The sequence below is a fragment of the Lagopus leucura genome, unplaced genomic scaffold, assembly GCF_019238085.1.
Source record: "Lagopus leucura isolate 7727_CA_CO unplaced genomic scaffold, USGS_WTPT01 Super-Scaffold_100001, whole genome shotgun sequence".
NCBI classification, from domain to species: domain Eukaryota; kingdom Metazoa; phylum Chordata; class Aves; order Galliformes; family Phasianidae; genus Lagopus; species Lagopus leucura.
The window spans coordinates 80,286,042-80,309,050 of record NW_024962262.1 but is presented as its reverse complement, the minus strand read 5'-3'; the positions used below and the strand labels follow the sequence as shown (position 1 = coordinate 80,309,050).

Sequence of the window (23,009 nt, the reverse complement as noted above, 5' to 3'; positions counted from 1 at the left end):
CGTAAAAGGTAAATAAGAAAGTTGCTGGGTATTATCCAAATAAACCCACTTGGTGATGAAAAGTTATGAAATATAGATGATATAAATCAGAGTAATTCTTTTTGCACTCAGCATTTTAGCAGGAACATGGAGATTAATTAAACCTTATATTAAAATAAGCAGTAGGTATCTATGTGGTTAAGTATTTGAATGGCAATTATATATTCCTAAAAGTCGTACAATATTATCAGTGTAATAGACTTGATTATACAGAGTAAAAGGATTCATGTTAACCATGCTGTCATTTAAATACTACATCATAGATTTGCTCCTGGGAAATAAGCTCCCTCAAAGCACAGAAATCCAAATTGGGAGAGAAGATAAAAATGAACAATGAAAATACTTTATTCCATGTAGGTTATTATACTGCTCTTATTATCACAATATCTGATTACTTTCCAGTGGTGCATTAAGCGATAGGATTAGCATCTGCTGCTCAGCAGTCTGCTTTTGCATGGTGATTCTTGTAGGCTTGGGGGAGGAGGAGTAGAGAAGCTGTGAAAACTTTCTTAAATACTAACAATTTCTGCATGTGGAAATGTAAAATTAAATATGCACAAGGAAAAAGCAATAATAATGAACTGTTATCCAATTAGGTGCAAGAGAACAGTTTTGTACATCTTGGCTGGCACTGCAAACTTCTGGAAGGCTGCTAAAGTGGTTGCCTTTCTTTTGATCCATGAATGTTGATATTGATTTCAAGAGCAGTTCAGAAACGTCTAAGACGATTAAAAGATGTACCTTTTAGGTATAGGAAGAACCTATAAAAATAGTCAGTATTTTTGACTAATGGATTTTAATCAACCTCACATTTCTTTTAGAAAGGGAAAAAGCCTTCAAATATACTGCCTTAATAATAAGTTTGTTTTCCGAGGAGGAGGAGTTTCAGAAAGCGCCCTGCTTTGGTTGGTATAGCACTGCTCTGCACAGCAAGGAATGCTGGTAGCTGGGCAGTTGGCTGCCTTGCATTCAAGTGGCACAGTGCCAAACAGAAACTGCATGCACAATACACCAACACACTCAAAGTATTACAGGGATAATAGGCAAATCCTGTTTGCTAAAAATGCTAAAAATTAAAGCGGTTCTCATTCACTGCAGGGAAAAAGCAAGAAGCTTAAAAGGTATAAACAGACAGAGGCCTGAGAGGCATCTAATAGCGATCAGATGCAAATTAGAAGACTACAGAGTAATCAGATATCAAAAAAGATTTGGAGATATACTTTCTACCAAACATAAAGGAAATTTTGATATTTCAAACACCTTTGCAATTCTGATGTATTTTCCTGTTTGTTTCTGTAGGTAGCTCCAAGAAAACTCTGCTTTTAGATCTTACACTATTTCTAAGAACACTGAAATGAGTAATACATTTCTGAAGAAAATAATACAAAATATGTATTTTAAAATGTCTATTCACATTACATTTTAAAGAAATGTCCAACTGAATGCTGAAATGAATACTTCTTCACTGATATCACACTCTAAAATTTATTGATTCTTTTATTTAAATCTGTTTCTAGACTAATTAGTGGGAACATAATCTCTTTTCCTTGTGTTTATTTTGTGTTAGAGGTGATTTTGTAGATATTACAATTGCCTTTCTCATGGCTATTACACATTTCTAAGTTATATAGAATCACAGAGTCAATCATAGGATGGCTTGGGTTGGAAGGATCCTCAAGGATCATGAAACTCCAACCTCCCTGCTGCATGCAGGACCACTAACCTCTTATCTAATACTAGAAAAGTCTGCCCAGGGCCCCATCCAACCTGGCCTTGAACACCTCCAGGAACAGGGCATCCACAACCAATCTGGACCAAGAAGGAAATGCAAGTTTTGTAACTTTTTCTTTTAAGCTTTTTTTCATAAAATTGTGAGCTTAAAACTTCTAAAATTTGAACTTAAACCCGGATATCTTACTTCAGACAGCTTTTCTTTACCTAAGTGAGTTTACAGTAATTATCTAGTTGTCATGAAACCTGGGAAGGCAATGCTATATCTTTTGTTAGATATAGCAGGTATTAGGCAAAGTACTAAAGTGCTTTGAATGAAATAAGGTATTTAAGAGTAGAAATAAATAATTTATTACTTTTATAGGAAAAGTATTGATGGCCTAGCATGCAGCAGGAGCATAATCTCTTTTGCTGAACAGCTGAACTCTAGTTTGCAACAACTTATTGATTGTCCTTCCTCTCCAGCAGAAGTATGTATTCTGTTAGTAGTAGTTTCTTACAGTACCACGGAGACAATTCCATAAGGAAAAAAAGCAGGGATTACTGATCAGCTAAATGACTCATTCTTTGATAAAGGCCATGGATCCATACTAGCTCTCTGTCATGGCCTCTACTTCAGAAACCTGATTCCAATGAGTGCTTGATGAGACACTGTACAAGGGGGTTAAAGTTCTGTTATACACTGTGTTCAGGAAATGTAACACCTGCTATGTTGACAAGGTTTTCTTTGGCTACATATGTATGAGTACACACACACTGTGGTATCTGCAGAGTAGCTCAGGATGACTACACACCTGTAGAGTAAGAGCTACTGTTTGTAAGTATTTCCTTCTTATTAAATGTAATTAGAAATTTAGGACACATCTCACTAACTCAAAAAGTGTGAACTTTTGGGGAAGAATTGTTTCCAGAATGAAAACCACAAGAGGAGGTTTGAAAGAAACAGTGCTGTGGTAGAGAGGTTTGTTTGGTAAACATGTTTATTTCCTATGATAAATTTTGTTTATAGATATTTGTGATCAGAATTTACTTTATCACTGACAATGTATACAAAATTAAAAAAAAATAAAATAAAATTATTATTAAGTCTACGGCATTCTATGGCCAGAACAAGAAAGCTGGCTGATGCCACTGAAAGCAGAGGGAAATGGATAAATAGGGAAATGAATAAATAAGTTCAGGAGAAGAACAGTGACAGAAGTAACTTTGTCAGCTAGGTAAGGAGGTTCCTCACGTATATAGAAGTCACTTGGCTATTTATTTGAAACTGCTACAAGTTGTCAGTCAATACCAACATAAGGTACTGATCAGCAGTGGAAGGTGACATAGTGATGAATGTTTGATTTCATATTAATGTTGTATGCTTTTGTTTTGGTCGTCTTTAAAGACCTCAGGAAAGAATGGGAGTTCTACTGCATTAGTGTTTTATATCTGTATAATTAAAAATAGCATCTGCCATAGGTGACTTTCATTTTAAGGTTCCCATAAACTTCTGTGTGTGTGATTATATTGTCATGGATGATTCCCCTAATTTCAGTGAGAAGGCTAATTGTGTTAAAGATGAATACAAGTGAAAGAGTTTGCATGATAAAGGCCTAGATACCTTATGTAGATCAGTTCCTCTCTCAGAGTATGGAAATGGTTCATCATTGGATATATTAAGTTATGGGCATGCTTACTGCACTCTTTGTGCCCAACATTACATGCTATAGAATGTATACTGTAAAAATTCAGGCAGGAAATTGACGTTCTTTCTGAAAGTTTCTTTGCCTGAAATCCCAAACCCATGGCTGTTATTAATCCCCTGAGGACAGAACAAGATTCTGTTTGCAGAACTTAACTGCATTTTAACTAAGGGACTATTTTCTAAATGTTTCATTCTGCTTCTCTGCTCGATAGAAGCCATCCAGAAATGCATTCCAGAAATCTGGTTGCTATGTTTCATGCTCTGAAAGCATTGGTTACCATAGTGTTTTAGAAAAATACCTTTTCAGGAAGGAGATACGTAATCAAATATAGTCCACTGAAGTTGAGCTGAATGAACCATCTGTTAACAAATTGAAAGCAATGTATTTGTAGATGAAGTGATTCGCACCCTTTAATTTCCTGTTACAATCGGAGAAACATAAAAAAGTGGGCATGAGAATATCTTCAGAAGCATCCCTTTATGTAGCCTGAAGCTGCCTACACTTTGAATATACCTGGTTATGAATGTCTTCTGGCAATATAATCAACTGTCCCTCTTCAACAACAAAGTCTTTCCAGAAGGCAAACCAGACAGTTTGTCCTACCTAGACTGAACATTTCTGCAGGTACACTACCTCTAAGCCACTGGAAGCATTAACACCTCCTAGTTATTAAGCCAGGATGTGCCCAATACTGATCAAAGTGCTGTATATTCATATTGGGCCACACTTGTTTAAAATAAAGGCTACTTTACATGTTGTTGTTTTAATAATGAATGCAAATTCTGGTCTTTGATCCCAAAGAACGGGGCATTATACAAATTGAGAGTAAAATCAGTGTCCTTAAGACTATAAAGTCAATGTAACCATCTGCAAATAGTTCAGAGTTCCAGGAAGATATTGAGACAGGATTGAAATACTCTTGTCACAATTTTAAATAACAAATAAAGATTTTCTGCTTGCTACTAGGAAAGATAAAAACACCTTCTAGGTACATGACCTGTGATGGTTCTTTGAAATCTCTTTAGTGTTGTTCAGGCATTCAGTAAAAAGAATTTCAAGCCAGTAAATAATGGACTAAGCTATCTGCTTTTGTTTAGTGGTATATTTCAAGTTGTCCAGTAGTCATTCTGTTCTTATTTATGTTTTACACTTTGTCCAAGTCGGCAGCTTTGTCTGTCAGTTATAAACTAAAGCCATTCCTTAAGCACAAGAGTATTTTCAGCTACGCTGAGGTCATACTGGCTGTGGTACACTTTCTAACTCCCATCAAGAAGGCAATTTGAAGATAACATGAATTTCACCATCATTCATATATTGAATGGCCCAGCAGATATATGTAATGTTATGAAATTCAGTGAGTTGAGAGGTCACAAATTCTTATATCACAACTAAATCAATGTAGTGCTGAATTTATTTTATAAGTACACACAATGTTTGGTATTTATTTTCTATCCAGCAGCTCAGGATTTTTTGAGAAAATGCACTTCATTGCTTTGCCAAGTAAAACATTCAGGGCAATAATTGCTTCTTTTTAGCAAAATTTTAACTGGGGTATTTTCTCTGATAAAGGTAAATAATGAACAAGTACCAAGGATCTGGTACCAAAGATACTTAACTGATTGTAGGAATTCTCATATCATTGCTAACTTCACTGTCCTGGAAAGCTGTGAACAGTGTCATGGAAAGAAGCCTGGTTCTACATGGGAGTACTATCAAACTGTGTAGGACAAGAAATAAAGAAATGCTCTTATGTGACTGTACAACTTGAATTTTGCATAAAACAGAATTATAATCTGATGAAGATTTTGAGTTACAAGTATCTAAATGTGTCTAAATGTCTAAATGTGCTCTAAATGTTCTGAAAAGCAAGCTAATGTAAGTAGCAATTCTCTACTGAGAACATGAATTTTCCATTATTCCTCTGAGTTATCACTTTCAAACAACACAATATCTCTTTTATCATGACACCAACAAGGAATAGTGTGTGTTTTTGTTTGTTTGATTTTGTCAGAAAATGCTGATTCATTGAAAACAAAGCTGCTTACATTTGCACCATTTCTGTTTGGGAGAAGTGCACTGTAGAAGACTCTTTCTGGATATTTTCAACAAACATAGCGGGTTTTTTGTTTTTGGGTTTTTTTTTTTTTGTTGTTTTTTTTTTTAATTTTAAATAACTTTTCAGGCCTGTAACCTACCTTTAATGTATAAATAGTTCCCTTCTCCACAATCCAATAACCTGTAGATTATACATGTGTAGTGGAAACAGGAGTTAAGATCCAGAGTCCTCTCTCCTCTGCCTTTGATCACTCATATCTTGCTCAATCTTCTGGGAAGGATCCCATGTCTTTGATCTCTGCTTCTTTCTCAGTGCTGTTCAGGTTATCTGAGGATGTTTATAGTTTTGAAATGTAGGCTTTACTCACAAAATTATGAGAATCCAAACTAAAAAAAATTAAAGCATAACCATTTATACTAAAAAATATCAAAGAAGACAAAATCTAGGATGAATATTTAAAACATTTTAAGATATGAAGAGTTAACTGCTCCAATATAGAAATTTTAAAATCTAGATGGGATGGGTGGTACAATTGAAGTGAGATTATTTTGCAGAATCTAAAATTGCCAGTAGGGAAATTGAAAACTGGGATAGGGGAAGCTGTTTTCTGTCTAGATTTGATCAATTTTGCTTCAAAATTAATTGATCCTTTAGGTTGCTAAATCAAAAACACTTCTTCCATTGGGCTGTAATCCTCATGTTCTTTCTTTTGGCCTTAGAATTATGACCTATCCATATTTTTTGACTAACAGAACTCAACCTGCTAAGAATGTAACCCAGAAAAGTGCATGCACATCCCCCATATTTTTGTAATTAAATTACCAAAAAGATATGTGGTGATTTCAGATATGTACTCATATAGGACTGCCTGCAAAACATTTTGATATTTGGGAAAATGCTGTCCAGATTTGTAAGAACATAAGTACCTAAGGATTCATGTATCTTCCTTCCTGAAAGAATTAAGAATGTTTTAAAAATACTTATTTTCTGTCTTTGCTCAAGAGCACTGCGCTGTGTCATTTTGAGATGTAACACTATATTCAGTTATAAAGGTGGAGGGAGGAATGATACTCTATTGAAGACTATTTTTGGCATGAGGCAGCTAAGTGAAATGCTCCTCTTAAAAAACATTGCATAAGACTTCAGTGAAAACTCTTAAGCAAACAGGATTTATAAGGATTGTGTAGGAAAATGTAAGAATAACATAAAAACTGTGTATCGTTGATTAAGAACTCAGTGGTACGAAAAATGTCCTTGCAGCGTCCTTATTTTCCTGATTCATATTCTGGTCAAGAATGAGTTCTAGAAAAACAAGTGGTCCTGAAGAACTCTTGCTATGCAGCCCGTTGCACAGTTTAGAACAAGAAATCATCTGTGCTTTCATCTGAGTTAAGTCCATGTGCTGCCACATCCATGAAGTCTGAAGTTTGTAATGGGTTTGCTGTTGTGAAAATGTTCCCCAGTAATTTGGCATGCAACTGAGCTTAGCGCTGCAGCAGTTTTTGAAGGAGGTGTACAGGTAGGTTTTTCATGTGGACAGGTCTAGGCACTCAGTCTGCTGCTAAATCAGAAATTAGTAAAACTTCTCTGCCTTGAATTCTGCCTGTGCTTGTGTTTGTCTTGAAGAGGTAGTAGTGAAAGAAATCAACACAAAGATTTATTAATCAGAAGTTGAAGTGATGTGAAGAATTATTTGTTGTCTATGCTCCTGGACACCTAGTTTCCTTTGTTTGCATTCCTCCTCCTTTAGTGATGTTTTCCAAGAACTAGATAAAGGTATTTTCATATTTTAGTTTTTAGAGGTAGTGGTCAAGGTGGTGCAAACTGTGTAGATCATATACAGAGATCATCTATTTCAGTGTAGCACTTAAGATTCAATGCAGTGTAGTTGAGACTGAACAATGTCAAATATTTCATCTTGTATTAATGATAAGTGATTTGTGAAAATAAGTCTTTGGTATCTTTGTCTCTAGAACTGCAGAAAAAAACCAAACATCTAACTGCCATGCTGGTCATGCATTTAGAAGAGTGATAGGCAACAAATTTTTAAATTTAGGAAGTATAGGTGCTTCAGATCCCATTAATGTTGATAATACTGAGCCATATTTGCACTTAGACCTGTAAAGAGAACATAAAAAGAGTTTTTGAATGTCTGACACTTGGTGCATATGAGGGAATTAAATGAGGTACCTTTTGATCTGCGCATTTCTAATGATTCTAGAGTAACTGGTGAAATAAATGGAGGATGAAACATGTTGAAGGAAATGTGTACAGCAAAGCTCTTCCTATCATCACATATTTATTTGGCTTGGTAGATTATACTGCCACAGCCTTTTTATCTGCCTGAGGTACTGTCTTGTTGCTTGTGGAGAAAATGCTACACCTCTCTGTGCCTGAATGATCACCTCCAAGGGTGAAAAATGGGAAACAGTCTGATTTTTGCTTTGGCCTCAATGTGATCTTGTCTCAGTGCCAGCCTTACTCCAGCAATGTAGCCATGTTGCTTATTCTACCACAGCAGCACTTCATCTTGATCCACAGAAAGCTTGCTCCTGTTTGCAATGGTACTGCAAACTACTTATTGTAAAAGGCTCGTTTGAATTTTTTGTAGGTGTTTCAGTTCATTATATTTGCATTTTTTGTTCTTTATGAATATCTGCACTTTTAAGGGAATAACTGACCTTCTCAAGAAATCTGTGAAGAAGGTTTTTTCCACTGTGAACAAGAATGTTTGCTGTGCATTATTCAGTTTCTGTTGCTATCAGTTGTAAAATATTCTCTTTTCCAGCAGCAAAACAGAAAGAACTTTGTTAAGTTCAGGTGTCCTGATGTAGAGCCAAAGTGACAAAACGTACAATTTATAAATTTATAAATAAATAGATTACAATTAACACTGTGACAAGTTTAGAGGAAAAAGTGCCTAAATGCAAGAATTTCAGGAACAGGAAAATTATAGTTAAATTTATGATGACTGACATCTTTGGCTCTTACTGTGGAGCATCTTGCTTTAATCTCTTAATTTGGTCATGTTAACCTTAAGGCAGAAAAAATGGGAAGGCAAAATGCCATTTGAACATAACATGAAAGTAGCTAGCAGATGATAAATTTTTATTTCCATGCATTTTGAAAATAATTTTTATATACTAGGGCCTTTGGAAGTGCTCTTTGTAAACCAAGGCCTTTCTAATGTGAATTGTTATAGCATGCAATACAGTACATTAAAGTTAAGAAGAAATGTGTAATATATCCACTACTTTCATTTCCTCTTCACTTTTGTGTGTTCTCAACTTGTAGTAATAACAGCAGTATACTTAATTTTTTTGTGTGTTTAAGAATGAACTCATGAAAGAGTAAGCATTGCCTACTTCACTTGTTCCAGTTGGAATATTAGAAAAAAAATATTCTCAGAAAGAGTAGTGAGGCACTGAAACAGATTGCCCAGGGAGGTGGTCGAGCTACTGTCCCTGGAGCTGTTCAAGAAAAGGGTAGATGTGGCACTGAGAGATGTGGTTAGTGGGCATGGTAGTGATGAGCTGACAGCTGGGCTAAGTGATCTTAGTGGTCTTTTCCAACTTTTATAATTTTGTGTTTCTGTGATTCTCTCTGAGGGTGCCGCCCTGTTTTTCCTGATCTCCGCTCCCCTTTTTTTCTCATCTCCCATGGGATGCCATTGCCCAGAGAAGACTGTTTTTGTCCTTTCCATACATCTGCATATTAAGCTGGGATGGCTGGGATGCCAGTTGTCCCATGGCAGCTCAGTACACATACAAAAACCCTCAAGGTGTTCCTTTCTCTTTGCCATTCTTTTCCTGCCTGCTGGGGAAAAACCAGTTGCTCTGCTCTGTCCTACTCCAACTACAGAACAAGGCAGACTGCTCTGGCAAATACGTCTGTTTGCTTCCCTTTGTGTCATCCTTGCATTAGTTCACAGGCAAAGCACTCTGTGATCCATCCACATCTATAATTTGCCGAGCACATATGCAAGTGATTTTTTTTAACAGCATTTTAACATCCTGTTTTGGAATACTTGCTTTTTAGGCGGGAGTGCTCCATTGTGGAGCGCTAGCTACATGTTGAAGTGTTTTTCCACACTGCAGTGACTGCAGATTTCCATGCCTGTCACCCCTCAAACACTGCTGAGCATTATTTCTGGTGGTAAGAGTGGCAAGAATCCTTCAGAAATCTGAAATATGAGCTGTTTCCTTGTTCTTTTAAATACCATCACTGATAATGATAGGGATAAATTTGAATAGATTATGTATTCATTCTGGTTCAGTTGGAGATTTCTACTCAGTTCTAAAGGAACCCTTCCTGTCACCTTGGTTTAAGGCCAAGCAGGTTTGGAGGTTACACATTTTTGGGTGCAACTTCTGAGGCCTGTTTGAAGACAATTAATTATTTTGGTCTAAACATTTTTATGAACAATAATAAAATGCGATATGGAGCAAGATGAGCTTTATTCCCCTGTGCCCTGCTAGAAGAAAAAAAATCTTGTTTGGTTTGTTGACTCAAATAAATCAGTAAGAAAACCATCAGGTGGAGGAAGCCTTCTCAGGAGCACTGATCTGGCAGGAAAAGTAGGCTGCTTTCCTCCCTTTGTTCCCTAACACTTCCACCCAGTCCACCTTGCCCTTCTCCATCCAGAGACTGCACTGCATGCCCTCCTCCTCCCTGCCATGCCTGCTTTCCACAAAAAGCCACCCAGAGAGAGGTGTGGGCAATCTGTGTGGAACTGTAAGAGCCTGCAAGAGCCATTTTCCTCCACTTCAAGGCACCCTATCTCATATGTCTGTCCTTTGATTTGCTCCAGGTAAATACAATGAAATCAGAAAGAAGCACTGAAAAGCAGAAAGGAAGCAGAGCTAGTGACTACTGCCTATGGTATCCTTGGAATGGTTTTTCCTGTCCTTCTGCTGCAGTTTCCAGCCTGTTGTCTTCCATTTTGTTTTTGCCATTCCTTAATTTCTGGTCATAAACTCTTTAGCACACAACCTCCTCCTCACAGCAGCGCTTGTGCGACTGCCTGCAGATGCTAATGCAGAGCAGCTTCTCCCATGGCTCCATGTTTATTAGTGTGGGGACCATAGAAATTACCTCGTTTTTAACATCTCTTTTGCAGTAGCTATGAAACTTTGTGATGTAGAAGCACCGAGTGGACCTTTTTCATTTGTTCACAGCACAGCCCCAAGATAAATTCTCCTACGTAACTTTTTATGTGCTGGCAGTGTGTGTATTTATTGCTCAATATTTTGCATGGTTTTTTCATTTGGAATTGACATTTTGTGTGACATTTTATACTGGAACAATAGATGGGCAAAATTGAAATTTCAAGTCTGAAATTCCAAGTCTGTTACTAAGAATTAGTAGTAGTCTTTATCTATTTTAAATAACTTGTGTCTTCTTTGCATTCTTGTCTGATTGCATCTTTTCAAGAAAACGAGATTAAATGCATTTTGAAGATGGGAGGGTGCTGAATGGTCTGGACATGCTGGTTTGCAAACTTGTGGAGCAGCTGTCCTACTCACAGGTGACAAGAGGGCTTAGATGAAAGGTTCTGTGCTGCTGGAGACATGATCAGCTTTCTCAGGAGACTGCTTTCAGAAGGATTGCAGCAATATTGCTTCTCCATCGTTACTAGTGGGTATTGCTGCACGCGTGTATAATTTGTGCTAGATAAAATCAGGAGGTAATAAAGGGAGGTAAAAAAGAAGAGAAGAAATGAGAGCTCTCTTATGTGCTTTTCTTAAGCAGAAAAAAAAAACATCCTGGGGATGCCACATTAACTCAGGAAAAGCACAAGCTGCTTTAAATCACAAAACTTGCATTGCACCAAGTCCTTTAGTTTGGGAACCATTTCATCATGTTTTGAAGGAAAGTTGCAGACGAGGCATGTTTACTAGACCTTTAATTGCTACATTTAGTGTAAAGCCTTTTTTTATTTTCCTTTCCCTCCCCTTTTTAACGACAAGAAGCCAGAGTTTGCTGTGCAAATGAAGCAGGCTTTGCGAGAATCAGATTCACTTTGGACGACTCTTCACATTCCTAGTCATCATTACATTAGGCAGCACAATCCCATCTCTGGTTGATGGGCAGCAAAAGTGGGCAGCCTGCCAGGTAGACGTTTCCATGGCTCCCAACCCCCAAAGGTGATGCGTTTTTCAGCTAATTCAATGAAGAGTGGGCTGAACTTTGGGTCTAAACTAGACAATAGCTGCCTTCGCAGTATCAGCAGAATGGTTTATGGGAATGCACTCCACATTTGGCAGAGCATCATGTGACCTTACGGCTGAGATTTTGTGATGGTGCCAACGGAGACTTGGAAAGCAGCACTCGTTCTGACTTTTTTCCTCATTTCTTACATGGCTCAGAAAATGGTGGATCTTAATACTTGACTTTAGCCAGACTCAGCAAGCGATTGAGCTTTGAAGCACAACTTTGCCTTTATTCTGGCTTTTTTGGCACACCACCAGGAGGCTGTCCCTTTCACGCCTGATAAATTCTGCTTCTTATCTCCAAATAGAAAAAAGAAAGAAAGAAAGAAAGAAAATATAAGCAGAATATTTAGACTTCATAACTGCATTTTTAAACTACGTGTTGTATTTTTTTATTGCTGATCTGTAGTTCAGAACAGCCCTCCTGAGTGTCTGAAGGATAAAAGTGATTTGTTTTTTTTTTTTCCTTTTTTTTTTTTTTTTCCTCCCCGTGTTTAATGAACAGGCGTTTGAACTGGGCAAATGGGGCGACAGCATTGAACATGAGCTCATTGCAGCATAGTGTAGCAAACTGGCACCCTGCCTTTTCACCCCTTTGCTTCGGCAGATTTGTGCAATCCCCATTTATAAAACCGGCACAGGGGCGAGGTGAATTTTCTGGTCTCTCCCCACCTCTCGCACTGTGCAGGCGGTGGCGGCAAGGATTGGTGCAGCTTTTGCGCAGTGCTTTGTGCCTGGAATTCCGAGAAGAGCGAGAGAGAAGACAGGCATCCTGGTCTTCTTCCGAGAAATAACAGGAGCCCTCAGAAGAAGAAACAAATCTGAGTTTGTCCTACATACAAGAGTGCAGAAAAAAAAAAAAGTGGCTCTCCTGCTTCCAAAAAAAAACCTGGCATGTTTCACTGCAGAGACATCAGGATGTGTTAGAGCTTCTTAAAGCAGTGTAGCAAAATGAGCCCAGGAGATTGATTCTTTCAGTAAAAACAAAAGAGAAAGAAGGCAATTTTTTTGTTTGTTTTGCTATTGCTAATATAGCAAAATTTGGCACTGGGTGAAAACGTACCTTTCATATCAGGTATAGCTTCTTTTCCTTTTTTTCCTTTTTTTTTGTTCCATTTTAAACGTTGTTTTGAAACTGAGTCCTTGTGTATTAATTTTAACATAGCCATTCACACTTTTTTAAAACTAACTTTTTGGAGCTGTGTTTAAGCTAATGCTGCTAAAAATAGAAAGTAAACAAAAATCGAGGTTCTGTGGAAATAAGCGCTTAGGCACATTTTATCATAGCTAAGCACTGGAGTTAAGCAAAGATTGTAATGTTACATTTATTCAGTATAAGCTGTGGTTCTTGCTACGAAAGTTGTGGGTATTTCGATCTGGTTGCTAAGGAAAGTAAATTCTTTTTTTATAGTGTGACTCATGCTTTCGGTTTCTAAAGAGAGGAAGAAAAAATTTTGCTAACCGGTAGGAAAGGCTTGCTCTTGTATCGAGTATATTAAATTTATGTTTGAGTTAATTTGTATATGAGTTCCTTACCATTTTGTATATAAATCCACTACAAAGAAATCACTGTAATAAGCCCTGGAATAAAAGGCACATTACTGGGACGTTCATGAAGTAAGCCTGGCTTGCAGCTAGTAACAGTGACTATTTTAAGATGTTCGGTAAAGCGGCATTTGTCCAGGAATAGCTGAAAACAGTATTTAAGATATCCATTCAGAGTGTTTGTGATAACTGCATGTGAAGTTAAAGCAAGTTTGGAGCATATGACGCTTTAGCAGTAGACCCTGTTTGTTACAACATTTGTCTGTCTTTTGTAACATATTACTTGGCAGTTAGAGCAGTCTGTAGCAAAATTCAGCTTGACTGACGTATTTTAAAATACTCAGTCAAATCAGTCTTTTATCTGTTTGGGATTCTTTCTTTATTTATTTTCCTTGTCTTTTAAATTTATATTTAAAATACAGAAATCTTCAGCTAGAAATTACTTTGAAACTTGCAATGTCTTTTTCATCAGAAACTCTGACGTATTTATCAATATGTTCGTGATAGATGCTTGTCTAATGAAAAGGCTACAAATATATTGTGGCTTCACAAAATAGAATTGCTTTTTAATACTTTGCTTTTTATGCATTAGTGCTTAGATAATAAGTCCAAAGATCTGATGCTAATTTTGCTACCTTATATTTTTGTTGTTCTGCAATGAATTCTGGGAAACTATGGATGGAGATCTTATGTATATGACACATATACCTCCATTCGCCCATTTTGTACAAGAAAGTGTTCCTTATATTTATGGTGATGCTTTCCTCCCGAGTCGTGTTTTTTGGAATAATTCTGTGTCATTACTGTCTACATCTGTTGAGAATCCTATGCTTTCATTTGCTTAAAAGAACTTTTAAAAATTTCTATAGTTCATGATATTGATAGTATTTATTCCCTTAGGTTTTTCAAGATTTCATGATTTAAGCCATAGCCTTTGTGTGCAGTTCCGTACCAAACTATCTTGTTGTATTCACCATTTGATAAAAACTCTTCATTTTTTGTGAAGCATTCCTCTCTTCTGGTGTTCCTCTTAAAAATAAAATATTTGTGAGGTGTAATAGGATTAGGAAATGCTAAATGAAATTGTCCGTTTGTCTAAGTGTATGTGTTGACAGCATGTCTTCCCATGGCCCTGAGAGGGGCGTAAGCAGTGTGTCAGTTTTATGTATTAAAGGCATAATTTCTAATTTTTTGTTGTTCTGGAAACACTTTCCACAGAACAGTTATTTCAAAATCTTTCTCTCTCATTCATTTTAGTGAAAGAAAAAATTTCAAAAGAAAAAGGAAACTGAAGAAGTTAATTGTACCAGAGCAGAATCCAGCGAAGGTAATACAGTGATCTTAAATAATTTTCCTGTTATAAATTAAAGTTCATGACAATAACATGAAGCAGATTAGCTTTAATAGAATTTCCTTCCTTTCCTTCCTACAAATATCATTTTATAGATACATATAAAACCTTTGCCGTGATTACTTTCTGTTGGGATTATTGCAGTTTGGGTAGCCCTTATAGTTATTGTTTCCATGAAGCTTTAGAATAGATTGAAAGATCAAAATACAAGTTATTCTCTTGTTATGCCTAGTAAATATGCTTCACAAATACATGTACTGCTATATTTATATTACTAGCATATTCATTGAACAAGTACATTTACTAGTAAATGATTATACTAGATCAAGTGCTTGTGAAATGTGGAATGCCTCTTCTATTTACAAATAAGAAAAAAGAAAAATAGAGAAGCCATTTTATAGCACTTACTAGAATCATTCAGTAAATTAAATATGCAGTCTACACACTTATTTCTGATACTAGGAGAAATGTTGTACTTTGAGGTTTGCCTTACTTATTCTCTCAAGCATCAGCAGAAAATAATTACAAAAATGTCTTTCCTTTTGAATGCTGAAGCGTTGTGTATGATGTGAAAGCAGGTTTAAAACATAGTGCTCTAGAATAAAAAGGAGTTGACACTATTTTTAAAATGCACAAGAGTATACTGGAAAATGTAGCATTAAATCAACTAAATTAAAAAATAAAAGGGCCATTTAGTAATGTTCAGCTGTCATTACTGAAGCAGAAATACATGTTACAAGTTTGCAAGAAAGTGAAGCATTGGCCTGATTCAAAAACTTTGTTATTGGCAGCGCTCGCTCTCTTAAAAGGAGTTTTACCCGACAAATGATGACAGAATTAGGCCTTCAGTGGAAAGCAGTGGAAGTCAGGCATCAAAAACTTATTCAGATACAGATTTCTGTAAGCTGCTAAAATCAGAAGCGACTGTTCTATTGTACCTGTTTTTAAATTTATATCAGCTTCTTATGCCTGCTGTCAGATATTATGCTTTCTGATGCAGTGCTTATAAATGCTTTCCTTTAAAATATGTAAGTTATAATGCCACATCTGTATCTCACCTTTTTACATTACTGATTGTTACTGATCTTTTTCAGTAGGACATCCTACATTTAGGGACTGATAATTTATATTTCACTTCTTACTGGTCACAAGAAGAAAGCATTTGTTGTAGGAGTTAACCCTGAAGTTTTGCAAGATTGCTTTTCTACTTCGACTGCAATCTTATTATTAGAGAACAGCATTGATGGGAAGATTAGTGAATAAAATATACACACTAGCTTCTTTGCTTTGATTAATAGGCATTGTTTAATCAACAAGCTGTAGTCAATCAGTACTTAGATACCCTGTAGAATGAAGAAATAACTAAGCAGTCTTTTTAATGTTGTATGAGAGCTGCAATCCAGTGTGCCTCATTGCATTTCAGATTTAGTGGGGTGATGTTTATTTTAAGTTGCAAAACAAAATGTGGGCTCAGGCACAGAATACAAACCCTTATTGTTCACTATTATGCCACATACAATTTTGGATTCTGGTCTTGCGGGCTGTGTGCTGTAGTATGATTCAATTCCAGTTGTTGGGATTTGAGAGTTCATGGGTAACACGAAGTGTGCTCAACAGGTTATTAATTCCAGCCAAAGTCAAAACAGTGGTGCATCCACCATTTATGCAGTTTTAAGTAGCCTTCTTTATGACTGCAATATTTTTACTCTCAAGTACTTGTCCTCACAGTTGCTTTCTATGTTTGTTTGTTTAAAGTCTTCTGTGTCTAACTTTAAAAGGAAAATGCTAATCAGTGATGCCAATTGGCATAAACCCGTAGATCCGATCTTGTGTTGAAACGCACTGCACAAGCTCGCTTCTATGGGTCTGTGTCAGTATGGTGATCTGGCAAAAGTTTATGTAGCATGCACTTCAGTGGAATTTGACAACAGACCCAAGTGAGCATTTCAAACAAAACTATATATTGTTTTTGGAATGCTTCTCTTGTCTATTGCCTCTTCTTCAAATTAATTTAAGTGACTTGTTCTGTCATCTGTAGCTTCAAGTACCTTTGGCTTAATATCTTATCAAAATTTAAAGAGACATGTGAGGGAATTGTAATGTTTTCAGTGAGGAAGAGTAGGGTGTACCATTTGCCATTTTTAATAAATACAACATTACAAGGGATTACGCTAGAAAAAAAGATATTTACATTTACATTTGAATTTTATTGTAAAATAAGACCAAATAGTTGTTTCTTTCAAAAAATAGTTGCATCATTCCTATCAAATAAGTACATATCAATACATACATAGAAACATACATTATACATACATTATATATTTATATGCCTATAAACATGATAGAAAATAATCTCTACCTAGTTGAAAAATCTGTTTAAGAATATACCTTGTCATCTGAAAAAATGGGGAATAACTGCAGACTATTTCAACAGCTGAAAGCCTACCCCCATGGGAAATATATAGGCCTGTGGCTGCTGTCACATTTCAAAGAAAGGCTGAAGAAGTGAAGAAGACTTTATGGTCACCGTCGGAAGCTGTGTGCATCCGGGTTGAGGTAGTAGGTTGTATGGTTTAGAGTTACACCCTGGGAGTTAACTGTACAACCTTCTAGCTTTCCTTGGAGCACACTTGAGCCATCGAGGAATTCATCATCACTTTAATCTGATCAGGGAAAGTATGCAAAAAGGTACTGTGTCATGGCTGTACAAAATAATCACTCTGAGGCTTTATTGATGTTGAAATAGTCCTGATTACTTGATTATTTCATTTGCATCCTGTTATGAACAATTCTAACATGTTGTCTTAATGGACTGTGACTATTTACTATAGACACTTAGGAAAGACTGATGATCATTTTAATTTCATTAACAGAAAACCTTAAAATTTTATTTTGATTTATAAATTCATAAATAATATCAAGTATTTAATGCTTTATCCTTTCTCCATAGAAATAGGTTATCTTGCAGAGTTGATTGTTCAATTTTTTTAATGTTCAGATGCACATTATTTTTAAAGGGAAAAGTACAAATATTTATGTCCTTATAACACTTTCCAAAAATACTGCATGCTGCTGATTGGATAGCATGGGGCAGTATCACAAGTTGGTCTTCATCTTCTTTGGGTTTATGATTTGTTTTCTTTGTACACACGCAACTCAGTGTTACAAAGACACTGCCACGCCGCCTATGTTTTCACTGCTTCCTGATTCATACGCCTCTCAGTCTGATCTCATGCTGAAGTCTCAGCATCTGTGTCCTGACCCAGCTTATCAGCCTATCTGAGTCCTGACTCATGATGCTCCTGTTATTTCTGGCCCCTACTGAAATTCTAACACATCTTTGTTAACTGGCAGGACTTTGAGAAGTCATGTGTCCTATGCGAGCTAATCCGAAGTGCTGGGTACCTCTTCAAGGCAGCACACTGTCCCTATGCTACCCAGTTGTGGCACACCATTTTTAAAGACATGGGGCCAGAATGCACTATCAAAACAGCTATTTTATCCCAGTCAGAACTGAAGATGAAGGTGTGCTTATGGAGTTCTGCTGTTGTTTATGTTTTAAGTTGTACAGTTGTACATTCCCGTTTTGTGTTTTTTTCAGTCTTCTTTATCTTGTGGGAAAAAGGAAAAAAAGCACTAGATTTATACATCTCATAAGCAAGTGCTTATCAAAGAAAGGATAGTGAATCTTTTCACAGTTCTGGCATTCCTAGGAGCAGGTATGAAATGAAAGGGACAAGGATAATGCTGGCTTATCAGCCATGATTTTTCACGTGAGGCCTTAAAGACGAGTTCAATCCCATCAATGTGATAGAAGGCATTAGCACCACAAAGAGCACCTGGACCAGCCAGTGGCACTCTGTGAAAAAACTTATTCTGTCCTCTATAAAAAGAGAAAATCTTCATCATTTTTTATTGGCAATGATAATAGCAATAATTTTGCCTATAAACGATTTAAGATCTGCTGATAATAGGCAGAAGAGTTGAGCCATGCCTCCATGGTGCTGTGGCTGAGGGAGTGATGTTGATGAGGGATGTAGGTACATCAGATCCCTGTGGGCCAAGGAGAGAGTGAAACATGGCTGTCCCGCACAGCACCCTGGGCTGTGATCCTACAGTTCCTAACTTAACAGTAAATAGTTCTTTCTAAAGGGTTTTTTGTAGCACGGCATTTGCTGCTTTACTTTTCTTGCATGCAACCAGAACAAAATGTTTGATATTGTCAGCATTCATTTGTTTCCTGCAGCAAGAAAAGTTAAGGATTCTTGTTTTAAGTGGATTCAATGCTTGCTCATATTGTGCTTATTGCTCTCTTTTCAGTTCTGTTCAAAAAATCAGTTACATACAGGTTCTATGTTTGACTTTTTCTACTCCACTGTAAGGCTTGCCTAACCACTCTCCCAGATAACACATAACAAAAGGAGGAGATGAAAATGGAGTTAGTCTCTTTTTAATAGTAGTTATTTTCAGTGATTAATGTTTGTAATAGGAAATTGATAAAGGGGATCTGTGTGACAGTTAGAGGGATGTACAGTGGATTTTAAGCCTGTCTTATTGTGTAAGGGAAAGAGAAAGAATGTTGAGTGAATCAGAGATACTCCAAGCTACTAGAAAATGCTTAATGAGGCAGCGACTAAATAGGGATATAGTGAGTAGACCTTCATGAACCAAGGATGCTTAACAGGGATCACTCACAACCTGAATAAAAGCTGCAGTATCCTCTGTAGATTCAAAAAGACTCTGGTCACCAGCATGTTTTCTTCCCCTTCTATTTTAAAAAATTCTTGTATAGTGTAAGTCCACTGTAATTGTAATTGCTGTTTTCTGCCAACAGAGCAACGTGTTCAATGTTTTTTATATTAATTCTTCAATTAGTAGCAAAATATGAGAGATTTTTTTATTCTGAGCTGAACCAAATAGAAATGACTGATGCAGAAAATGTGGGACTGTTTTTCATCTGTCTTTCAAATGCACGGTAAATTTGTAATTCTATAAGGCACAGTTACAGGTTGCTATGCAAATTCTCATAGCAGCAATGCTAGCTTTAAACATTTTAATTTTACATTTTAAATATACATTTTAAAATTTTCCTTCTCTGTTTTAACTTAGTTTTTTTTCCTTTTTTTTTTTTTTTTTTTTTTTTACTCTGTAATGTGCAATAGATTGTTTTGGTAAGAGTTATCAAGTTACGAGCAAAAATGAATGGACTGTGAGGTAATTCTGAAGCAGATTAAGGTGGAGAATGAAAAACAAAGGGTAAAAAAAAGTCTATTAAGAACAGCTGGATGGAGTTAGGTCTTCTGTGATTTTATTTTAAAGCCATAAAACATATTGTCTGTTTTAGACAAAGTCAGGCATTTTTTACTTTTAACGCACTGTTTGAATATTAGTCAGTTTTGTAGCATTCAGCATTGTATTGCTATGTTGCTTCTGCGGGAAATAAGTGTGTTCTGTAACATGGGTAAACATGAACGTGCTCCAAATCTAGGGCGTTTCTAGCAGTGTTTGCTCCTGTAAATAAGCCGTAACATTGCTGTCTTCACGTGTAGAAGAAATACCCACTAGGAAATCTGAGGACAAATCCTGAGATCCAAGCACAACTCCCATTAGTTTCTTTGGGAGACACAGGTGTTCAGCACTGCATACATTTGGTCCTACAGATCAACTGTCCTAATTACTGCAGATGCACTGACCAACCCAGCAGCCTTTTGTGGCCACAATTTCCGTTGTAAAGATTAAGTGTGATCCAAGGCCTTAACTCCGGTTCCGAACACAGAAACTTGCAGCCTGGTAAAATCCCACTTTAATGCCAAATCCTGTTTGTCTTAAGAACTAAGTCACTCCGGAGAGATGGGGAGAATTTGGATTTCCGTCTGCAGCCCAGAATGCCTATATCCAAAGGCATTTTCCAAAGAAAACATAATTAAGGAGACATTTCTGACTTAATAACTGTGGATTGGATGCATTTACAAAGTTTGGGTGTTTTGGATCCAGCTTTTTTTGTGCCCTTCAGGGGAATAAAGCTGCCATTAATCCAGTTGACCAGAGAAGGTAAATCAAGTATTAGAAATTTGGCATTGTCAATATAGTTGATATGGTGTATTTCAGTCTATCTTAAAAAATCCAATAGATTTATGTGGTGAAAACCAGAAGTCATTATAAGATTTTTTTTTTTTTTTTTTTTTCCTCCATATCTGGTGCACCTTCTGTATTTGGTCTTGTGCTTCACCTAACTTCTTCATCTTCAGATAGGTTGGAGTTCTTTGTATACTTTTAGGAAAATAACATGGTAAAAAAGCAAACTGAGAAAATGTTTTCATTGCAAATCTGTCCTTTAAAAATGACCAACAGTCCTCAGTAACCTCTAAAACTTGTTCATTGAAACTCTTCAACAAGAGACCTATGATAGGTAGTTTAACTGATAAAGTTGGAGTTGAAGTGCACTTGAAATTTTTTGAATTTTTTGGATGTGGTTTCATATGACATTCATTTATCTATTAAGAGCAGCTTCTGGTATTTTTAATAAAACTAAAATTAAATACGTCTGGCAGGCCCTGTTGCAATGTGAATATCACTTTTAAAGCATAGTTAAATACAAGAATGAAAAGCTAATGCTTTTGCATTACATAGCACAGAAGAATTAAATTATTTCAGCTTTGTCTTTTCTCACATAATAAAAATGTTTACATCTGAGTGATCTTTTGGTAAAGTAATTCTGTACAAGGCTTCTAGATATTTCACCTGTATTTTGTTGCAAATTATATAATTTATATGGAAATTTCAGGCAAATTTTAACTCTACTTTTCTCCCTCCACCTCTTCTCTCCTCCTAACTCTGGAAGCAGTAAGAGCACTGATGAAATCATTCCAGAAACAGTTATTAAACCTGAATAAAGCCTCAAAGATGATGCCTCTCTTTTCTGTCATGACATACTCTTTTGTTCTGTAACATGGGTAAACATGAACATGTTTGGAACTTCCTTTGGACTGAACTGTATCCAGTCTCTTAATTCTCTTCTTGCAAATGTGATTGATATCTTACTTTACAGAAAAAGTAGCCATGGATTCCAGTGCTCACTTCTACCTTTGTTGCACCTCCTTTTAAACAGAGAAAGCTGGCCCCTAAACATTGCAGTAATTTAAGGATTTCTGACTGAGATGGTTGCCTGTCTTGCATAAGACTGGTATTGATACACTCCAACCATTGCACCAAAAGCATCATCAAAAGGAAACAGATACAGCATAGCAGAATAATCTTTCTTCTAACAGTCTGAACAGCCTTTGTGTACTGTGTACTTCTGTGGTTGCGTGAAAGATGGGTATGTTTTTCTTTTTTGTATGCAGTTAATACATTTATTGCCATTGTCTGAGTGTTTTGAGTCCCTTCAACTAAAACTTTCTCTGCATGGTTAAGAGTTATTTATTTGCTTTTATCCATGGTTTATTTGGGAAATGCAGGTCCCTTCATTGTTCTTGTTCTGCCTTCATATACTTTTGATATATACACATTCTTCCACTGGTCCTTTTTTCATTCTTCGTTTTCTGCCACCATGATGGCAATGAAAAAGAATGTAGGGCATTGAAGGTATACTGGAAACCCAAGAGAAGAGTGTCATGATTATAAGGTCAGTAGACAGTAAATCTTATTCAAACCAAACCCTCCATGAGTCCTCTCTGTTAATGCCTCTCCAACTTTGTAAAGACAAACTATATAGTAATACTACTTTCGTAGGTTTAGCATAAGACCGTGGGTTTGACTTTGCTCAAGCTCTGTGTGAGTTCAGTCTGGGTTTGGAATCAGAGTCCATGGTAGCCTGTATGGTAACCAGGGCCCAAAGGAAAGACTTACAACTTGATATGCCTCTGCTATTCATGTGTCTAGGGTTGATGATCCATGATGACTGTTCTAAATCACATGAGTCTTCCATTTTTTGAAGGTGTTTCCATCTACAGTCTCACCACCTCTTTAGAAAGCTCAAATAGACGGAATGTACACAGTTGAAAGGAATTTATTCTGCGAGTTTTTTGAACCCTCCCTTTCAGCTGTGTTACTTGAGAGTTTTACATGGAGGAGGTTGTCTGGGATGTAGAGTTTTCATTAAAGAATGATCTATGCTATGCTGAACTGAATTGTGACCAAATTGCTCAAAAGTGCCCCTATTCACTTCTTGTGCAAAAGACCTTGTACCAAAGTTACCATTCAGAGAGGCAAAGCTGGTTTAAGCAGCAGCCGTTTCTCCAAATCCTTGTGTTTGGGGGCTGCTGCTGAAGATGTAGCTGAGAGGAGATCTTTGTCAACTTGGATACAGGGAACTAGTGAACCAATGCAGATGTTCAGCTCTACACTCAGTAACATGTTCTGCTCTTTTGAGCAAATAATGAGTAATA

At 36.6% G+C, this 23,009-nt stretch overlaps 1 long non-coding RNA gene across 4 annotated transcripts in view; it reads left to right on the top strand.

The window, feature by feature from the left end:
* Positions 1-23,009, top strand: part of LOC122177299 — a 321,677-nt gene that overhangs the window by 175,587 nt on the left and 123,081 nt on the right. For all 4 annotated transcript variants that reach the window (XR_006178042.1, XR_006178041.1, XR_006178039.1 and 1 more), the window contains exon 6: positions 14,529-14,598. This is a non-coding gene — a long non-coding RNA (uncharacterized LOC122177299). The remainder of the gene's footprint in view (positions 1-14,528; positions 14,599-23,009) is intronic.